The sequence below is a fragment of the Atractosteus spatula genome, chromosome 18, assembly GCF_055471065.1.
Source record: "Atractosteus spatula isolate fAtrSpa1 chromosome 18, fAtrSpa1.hap1, whole genome shotgun sequence".
Taxonomy (NCBI): Eukaryota; Metazoa; Chordata; class Actinopteri; order Semionotiformes; family Lepisosteidae; genus Atractosteus; species Atractosteus spatula.
In genome coordinates this window covers 15118500-15127171 of record NC_142723.1, presented here as the reverse complement: position 1 = coordinate 15127171, position 8672 = coordinate 15118500, and the positions used below count along the sequence as shown (strand labels likewise).

At 45.2% G+C, this 8672-nt stretch overlaps 1 long non-coding RNA gene across 2 annotated transcripts; it reads right to left on the bottom strand.

Moving 5' to 3' along the window:
• Positions 1–245: 245 nt before the first annotated feature.
• On the bottom strand, positions 246–4835 carry LOC148818668 (uncharacterized). Of its 2 annotated transcripts, XR_016094433.1 has the most exons (5): positions 2451–4835; positions 1405–1528; positions 1093–1144; positions 887–937; positions 246–526 (listed from the first exon to the last, which is right to left on the bottom strand). It is a non-coding gene; the product is annotated as an uncharacterized LOC148818668 (long non-coding RNA). The 2 variants fall into 2 exon arrangements; XR_016094434.1 differs by lacking the exons at positions 1405–1528; positions 2451–4835 and having other exon boundaries at positions 1093–1171.
• Between the last annotated feature and the right edge of the window lie 3837 nt (positions 4836–8672).

Genomic DNA, 8672 nt, shown 5'->3' with positions numbered 1-8672 from the left:
GCGAGGCTCGGCTTGATTGCTACCACACCCCGAAGAAGACCCCAGATACTAAGTTTTTTGGCGGGAAAATCTGGACACGCTTAAAAAGGGGGTAGCCTTTGACCTTTTCAAGTCAAAAAGCGATAGGGTGTCCCCTTGCGGCCACAAACTGTTAGCAAAATCTCTCCGCCAAAAAACTCACCAACATCGGGGGTTTTCAGGGACAAGGGGGTACAGAACTCTGCACACGAAATGAAAGAACAAAATCAAGGTTCAATCAACAATTTATTGAGCGAAAATGGCATACAAAACAAAGCATTACAACTCGTCAAATGCACAGGCTTCAAAGTGAAAATTAACATGCATTTCAATCACAAAGTGTCAAAGCACGGCAACATTAACGCTAAATACTGTTACAAGTCAACAGAGTAAGAAAACATTTGCAAACAACTACATGTTAAAACAGAAACATACAGCACGTTACTGGTTCTCCGAGGTATCAGTCGAGGCAGCGACCGGAATGAAGACTGAAACTTCGTAGCAATTCCTGTAAAACAACAGAAATCAGTATTAACTTTCGGTTACAAACAGGATCTCGAAATTATCCCAGTTAGATCGAGCGTGAATACCGAAGACAATACATCTAGAGTATATCGATTAGAGACTAGCACATTCTGTTTTCTGAAACAACTTATTTAACACACAAATAATCAATCCATATTTTTATAGGTTCCGTTGTCTTAATTGGAAGCTAAAAGGAGTTCTAATAAATCTGTATAATGCGCATTAAAAAAGCGACATTGATCGCAGTTTTAGCAGAAAATGATTGCTATAAATAATATAGCGTTGTATATATAACGATATATAATAACGATACATGTGAACGAATAAAACGTTTTATACTTACATAGATAATTTCAGCAGCTGAACCAAGCCCGTCCTGGCCGAAGAAACCAAACTGGAAACACAAGAACACAAGTATTTAGACGGTTATTTAAAGATAATTGAAACCAAGGTTTCTTAGTAGCAAACGGCGTTTTCACCAGGGCAGACAGCGCAAAACATCTCTTAATGAGATACTTGTAAAGAAATGAATAAAATGTTTGTACTTACTTTTAAACTCCCATTATTCAGTGCGAATCTTGTCCTTCTCGAGGACACTAAACTGGAAACACCAAAAAGTCGAATTTACAATTTAAAGTCCATTAAAAAGTATTAGTTGCAAGCGAATGAAGAGCAGAATCACACAACAAACTCTGGAAAATAACAAAGGCGTATTAAAAATGTTATTTAGCTCCCAACGAAATTATGTGTTTTACCCTTTTCTCATGTAAGGTTTAGACTACATAATTACATGAGTTACATTTTATCTACATTAAAATAAACGAAAAAAAAATAATCCTAAAAGCCGCGGAACAAACTCACTCAGCTCCGCTCTCTCCAGCAGAACCTGGCGCACAGGTGCGCGGGGCGTGGCCTGCGAGGGATGTCATTCGAGTGGGCGTGGCTACAGTCTGACGGTGCAGGCAGCTTTTTTTCTTGGCTCCTCCTGGAAACGCGTTAAAGATATCGAGCCTGTTTACAGAAGCCCCCATGAGTTACAAGTTTCAAAATCTTTCCCATAGCCTACGGAGTAATCACAGTTAGTGCATTTAATCCTTATTAGTATCTGAAAGCCGCATGATGTGAAGCAAATAATGTAGCAATATGTAGGCGAGCTGTGGGGTCTAAAGTTCTTTGCAGGACACTTACTGTTCTATAACCTGAACTATCTTAACTGCACCAAGAAGTCACATTTTTCATCTGTAAACGTTTCTCATGCACTCAATGTACCACCTTTCTACTTCTAGTTTGTCATGCAGCTGGTGTGTTCATGTTATAAGTTACAAGAACACGAGAAAGTTCAAATGAGAGGACAGTATTTGATCCATGTAGCCCCTTTGGTTACTGATTTCAGTTTGATTGGATAGTCTCAAAGAGCCATTGCTCAAAAGTAAAGAGGCTGTTGCTTTCAACAAAAAGGCTGGAATGCCTGTGCCACTCTCCCACAACTCTTTGTGTAAAGAACATAAATACACTTCCCCATGACATCCTTTCATGTTTCACTTGGTTCATGTCAAAGTAGTTCACACTGTATTACTGCAACTTATTTTTTCAACTGGTTAGCTGCAGTAGCTACTTAACTCATTAGTATGATTTTCAACACTAGTTTACTGGACTGAAGTACATATTCCATTCTAATAAATTCAAATTTCTCAACCTCAGTGCAACCCCTTTGCTAATCTTCAAACCCTACCCTAAGCATTACAAATGGATAAAAGATCAGGAAGGCTGGAGTTTACAAAAGAGGAGGTGGAAGAATATTTGTAAGAATCCACAGTGACCTCAGAGACCAGGAGGAGCTGGAGACGATGGCTTCACTCGCTAAACACAGACAGACCCATCAGTGCTTTTGAAGAGTCGGAGCCTACCTGGCAGGAAATGAACAATTCCTAAGGTCTAGAGCAGGATCAGCACCAGAGCCAAATGGTGTCCAGGACAAGACTCCCAAGTACTGTGAGAGGCTCAGGCGCAGACTCTGGGAGCTGGTGAAAGCAGCAGGGAGGAAGAACTCAGTCAAGGCAAGCTGGCTGATTGCAAAGAGGTGTGTGAGGCCATGAGGGTAGTGGCTGCTACTATGGACAACTCAGGCTCAGAGTCTAAAATTGCTGATGTCTATATACTCTATGATCTCCTCGGAGCACACGCCTCAGGTCCCTCACATCGCCAAGCTCTTCACTCGTGGTGTCCATGAGTGAAAATCAGGGCTGCCTGTGTTCAGTTTCTACGTCCAGACTCTGGAAAATGATTCTCCCGTTTCTGGACAGTCAGGGCTGCCTGTGTCCAGTATTTTTTGTCGAGACTGTGGTATCTGAGCATGTCATTTCTGGACAGCCAGGTCTGCCTGTGTCCAGTTTCTTTGTCCAGATTATGTGTCACACAATGGCCTGAGCAAGGCCAAAGTAGGACCGTTTTATCTCAGACTGGCTCCGCCGCAAAAGCACCCAAGCAAAACAAGTGCAGTCTATTCACATGGCTCCCAGTCCCCCACACCAGAAAACAAAACCCCCAAAAAGAAACAAAACTAATTATTCAAATAAAGGCAAATCCTCCTTACCTACCTGTTCTCTCTCTCTCTGTTGATATGCCACTACCTAACCACCAACAACCAACAAACCGTGAATAACATCCATTTTGAGAGCGCTCTCCATTCACACCACAATACTCACTCATACCTGTTTTAAGTATATGAATGTGTATGAAATTAGGTATGTTTATGTACGTGAATGTATATGAAATTAGGTAATAGCAGTTACTAGTCAAGCCCTGAGTGTGCACCCTCAGGAACTTATCTAGCAACCGCTCAATGGCCGGTGTATGAATGTTGTATTTTCTGTGCTACCTGTACCCAGTGACAGGCTCCTCTGTCACACTATGCTAATTGAGTCTCTCGTTTCTAGACAATCGGGGATGCTTGTGTCCAGTTTCTTTGTCCAGTGTTAAACCACTGAGCATGTTGTCTCGGGGCAGCCAGGACTGCCTGTGTCCAGTTTCTTTGTCCACACTGTGGTAACTGAGCCTCTCGTTTCTGGACAGTCAGGGCTGTCAGTGTCCAGTTTCTATGTCCAGACTCTGGAAACTGATTCTCTCGTTTCTGGACAGTCAGGGCTGCCTGTGTCCAGTGTTTTTTGTCCAGACTGTGGTAACTGAGAATGTCGTATCTGGACAGTCAGGGCTGCCTGTGTCCAGTTCCTGTTCGCAGTGTTACACCACTGAGCATGTCATCTTTGGACAGACAGGTTTGCTTGTGTCCAGTTTTCTTGTCCACACTGTGGTATCTGAGCTTGTCGTGTCTGGACAGTCAGGGCTGCCTGTGTCCAGTGTTTTTTCTCCAGACTGTGGTAACTGAGAATGTCGTATCTGGGCAGTCAGGGATGCCTGTGTCCAGTGTTTTTTGTCTTGACTTTAGTAACAGAGACCCTCATTTCTGGACAGTCAGGGCTGCCTTTGTCCAGTTTCTGTTCGCAGTGTTACACCACTAAGCATGTTGTCTCTAGACAGACAGGTTTGCCTGTGTCCAGTATCTTTGTCCACACTGTGGTAACTGAGAATGTCGTATCTGGACAGTCAGGGCTGCCTGCGTCCAATATTTTTTATCCAGACAGTGTTAACTGAGAATGTCGTATCTGGACAGACAGGGATGCCTGTGTATAATATTTTTTGCCCAGACTGTGGTATCTCAGCCTGTCATTTCTGGACAGTCAGGGCTGCCTGTGTCCAGATTCTATTAGCAGTGTTACAACACTGAGCATGTAGTCTCTAGACAGCCAGGTTTGCCTGTGTTGAGTTTTCTTGTCCACACTGTGGTAACTGAGCCTCTCATTTCTGGATAGTCAGGGCTGCCTGTGTCTAGTATTTTTTGCCAAGACTGTGGTATCTGTTTCTGTCATTTCTGGACGGTCAGGACTGCCTGTGTCCAGCTTCTATTAGCAGTGTTACACCACTGAGCATGTTGTCTCTGGAAAGACAGGTTTGCCTGTGTCCAATTTTCTTGTCCAGACTCTGGTAACTGAGCTTCTAGTTTCTGGACAATCAGGTCTGCCTGTGTCCAGTCTTATTTGTCCAGACTGTGGTATCTGAGCTTATCGTGTCTGGACAGTCAGGGCTGGCTGTGTCCAGTATTTTTTGTCCAGACCATGGTATCTGGGCTTGTCATTTCTGGACGGTCAGGACTGCCTGTGTCCAGCTTCTATTAGCAGTGTTACACCACTGAGCATGTTGTCTCTGGAAAGACAGGTTTGCCTGTGTCCAGTTTTCTTGTCCAGACTGTGGTATCTGAGCTTGTTGTGTCTGGACAGTCAGGGCTGCCTCTGTCCAGTTTCTATGTCCAGACTCTGGAAACTGATTCTCTTGTTTCAAGACAGACAGGTTTGCCTGTGTCCAGTTTTCTTGTGCAGACTATGATATATGAGCCTTTCATTTCTGGACAGTCAGGGCTGCCTGTGTCCAGTTTCCATGTCCAGACTCTGGTAACTGATTCTCTCGATTCTGGACAGTCAGGGCTGCCTGTGTCCAGTGTTTATGTCCAGACTCTGGAAAATGATTCTATCGTTTCAGGACAGACAGGTTTGCCTGTGTCCAGTTTTCTTGTCCACACTGTGGTATCTGAGCCTGTCATTTCTGGACAGTCAGGGCTGCCTGTGTCCACTTTCTATGTCCAGACTCTGGTAACTGATTGTCTCGATTCTGGACAGTCAGGGCTGCCTGTGTCCAGTATTTTTTATCCAGACTGTGGTAACTGAGAATGTCATATCTGGACAGTCAGGAATGCCTGTGTCCAGCTTCTATTAGCAGTGTTACACAACTGAGCATGTAGTCTCTGGACAACCAGGTTTGCTTGTGTCCAGTTTTCTTGTCTACACTGTGGTAACTTAGCCTCTCGTTTCTGGACAGTCAGGGCTGCCTGTGTCCAGTTTCTATGTCCAGACTCTGGAAACTGATTCTGTCGTTTCTGGACAGACAGGTTTGCCTGTGTCCACTTTTCTTGTCTAAACTGTGGTAACTGAGCTTCTAGTTTCTGGACAGTCAGGGCTGCCTGTGTCCAGTTTCTATGTCCAGACTCTTGAAACTGATTCTCTCGTTTCTGGACAGACAGGTTTGCCTGTGTCCACGTTTCTTGTCTAAACTGTGGTAACTGAGCTTCTAGTTTCTGGACAGTCAGGGCTGCCTGTGTCTAGTTTCTATGTCCACACTGTGGTATCTGAGCTTGTCATGTCTGGACAGTTAGGGCTGCCTATGTCCAGTTTCTATGTCCAGACTGTGGTATCTGAGCCTGTCATGTCTGGACAGTCAGGGCTGCCTGTGTCCAGTTTCTATGTCCAGACTCTGGAAACTGATTCTCTCGTTTCTGGACAGACAGGTTTGCCTGTGTCCACTTTTCTTGTCTACACTGTGGTAAGTGAGCCTCTCGTTTCTGGACAGTCAGGACTGCCTGTGTCCAGTTTCTATGTCCACACTCTGGAAACTGATTCTTTCGTTTCTGGACAGACAGGTTTGCCTGTGTCCACTTTTCTTGTCTAAACTGTGGTAACTGAGCTTCTAGTTTCTGGACAGTCAGGGCTGCCTGTGTCCAGTTTCTATGTCCAGACTCTGGAAACTGATTCTTTCGTTTCTGGACAGACAGGTTTGCCTGTGTCCACGTTTCTTGTCTAAACTGTGGTAACTGAGCGTCTAGCTTCTGGACAGTCAGGGCTGCCTGTGTCTAGTTTCTATGTCCATACTGTGGTATCTGAGCTTGTCATGTCTGGACAGTTAGGGCTGCCTATGTCCAGTTTCTATGTCCAGACTCTGGTAACTGATTCTCTCGATTCTGGACAGTCAGGGCTGCCTGTGTCCAGTTTCTATGTCCAGATTCTGGAAACTGATTCTCTTGTTTCTGGACAGTCAGGGCTGCCAGGGTCCAGTATTTTTTGTCCAGACTGTGGTATCTGAGCCTGTCATTTCTGGACAATCAGGGCTGCCTGAGTCCAGTTTCTATGTCCAGACTCTGGAAACTGATTCTTTCGTTTCTGGACAGACAGGTTTGCCTGTGTCCACTTTTCTTGTCTACACTGTGGTAACTGAGCTTTTAGTTTCTGGACAGTCAGGGCTGCCTGTGTCCAGTTTCTATGTCCAGAGTCTGGAAACTGATTCTCTAGTTTCTGGACAATCAGCTCTGCCTGTGTCCAGTCTTATTTGTCCACACTGTGGTATCTGAGCTTGTCATGTCTGGACAGTCAGGGCTGCCTGTGTCCAGTTTCTATGTCCAGACTCTGGTAACTGATTCTCTCGATTCTGGACAGTCAGGGCTGCCTAAGTCCAGTTTCTATGTCCAGACTCTGGAAACTGATTCTCTCGTTTCTGGACAGAGAGGTTTGCCTGTGTCCACTTTTCTTGTCTACACTGTGGTAAGTGAGCCTCTCGTTTCTGGACAGTCAGGACTGCCTGTGTCCAGTTTCTATGTCCACACTCTGGAAACTGATTCTTTTGTTTCTGGACAGACAGGTTTGCCTGTGTCCACTTTTCTTGTCTAAACTGTGGTAACTGAGCTTCTAGTTTCTGGACAGTCAGGGCTGCCTGTGTCCAGTTTCTATGTCCAGACTCTGGAAACTGATTCTCTCGTTTCTGGACAGACAGGTTTGCCTGTGTCCACTTTTCTTGTCTAAACTGTGGTAACTGAGCTTCTAGTTTCTGGACAGTCAGGGCTGCCTGTGTCCAGTTTCTATGTCCACACTCTGAAAACTGATTCTCTCGTTTCTGGACAGACAGGTTTGCCTGTGTCCACTTTTCTTGTCTACACTATGGTAAGTGAGCCTCTCGTTTCTGGACTGTCAGGATTGCCTGTGCCAGTCTCTATGTCCACACTCTGGAAACTGATTCTCTCGATTCTGGATAGTCAGGGCTGCCTGTGTCCAGTGTTTTTTGTCCAGACTGTGGTAACTGAGAATGTCATAACTGGACAGTCAGGGATGCCTGTGTCCAGTTGCCGTTCACAGTGTTACACCACTGAGCATGTCATCTCTGGACAGATAGGTTTGCTTGTGTCCAGTTTTCTTGTCCACACTGGTAACTGAGCGTCTCGTATCTGGACAATCAGGGCTGCCTGTGTCCACTTTCTATGTCCAGACTCTGGTAACTGATTGTCTCGATTCTGGACAGTCAGGGCTGCCTGTGTCCAGTATTTTTTATCCAGACTGTGGTAACTGAGAATGTCATATCTGGACAGTCAGGAATGCCTGTGTCCAGCTTCTATTAGCAGTGTTACACAACTGAGCATGTAGTCTCTGGACAACCAGGTTTGCCTGTGTCCACTTTTCTTGTCTAAACTGTGGTAACTGAACTTCTAGTTTCTGGACAGTCAGGGCTGCCTGTGTCCAGTATCTATGTCCAGACTCTGGAAACTGATTCTCTCGTTTCTGGACAGACAGGTTTGCCTGTGTCCACTTTTCTTGTCTAAACTGTGGTGACTGAGCTTCTAACTCTGGACAGTCAGGGCTGCCTGTGTCCAGTTTCTATGTCCAGAGTCTGGAAACTGATTCACTAGTTTCTGGACAATCAGGTCTGCCTGTGTCCAGTCTTATTTGTCCACACTGTGGTATCTGAGCTTGTCATGTCTGGACAGTCAGGGCTGCCTGTGTCCAGTTTCTATGTCCAGACTCTGGTAACTGATTCTCTCGTTTCTGGACAGTCAGGACTGCCTGTGTCCAGTTTCTATGTCCACACTCTGGAAACTGATTCTTTCGTTTCTGGACAGACAGGTTTGCCTGTGTCCACTTTTCTTGTCTAAACTGTGGTAACTGAGCTTCTAGTTTCTGGACAGTCAGGGCTGCCTGTGTCCAGTTTCTATGTCCACACTCTGGAAACTGATTCTTTCGTTTCTGGACAGACAGGTTTGCCTGTGTCCACTTTTCTTGTCTAAACTGTGGTAACTGAGCTTCTAGTTTCTGGACAGTCAGGGCTGCCTGTGTCCAGTTTCTATGTCCAGACTCTGGAAACTGATTCTCTCGTTTCTGGACAGACAGGTTTGCCTGTGTCCACTTTTCTTGTCCACACTGTGGTAACTGAGCTTCTAGTTTCTGGACAGTAAGGGCTGCCTGTGTCCAGTTTCTATGTCC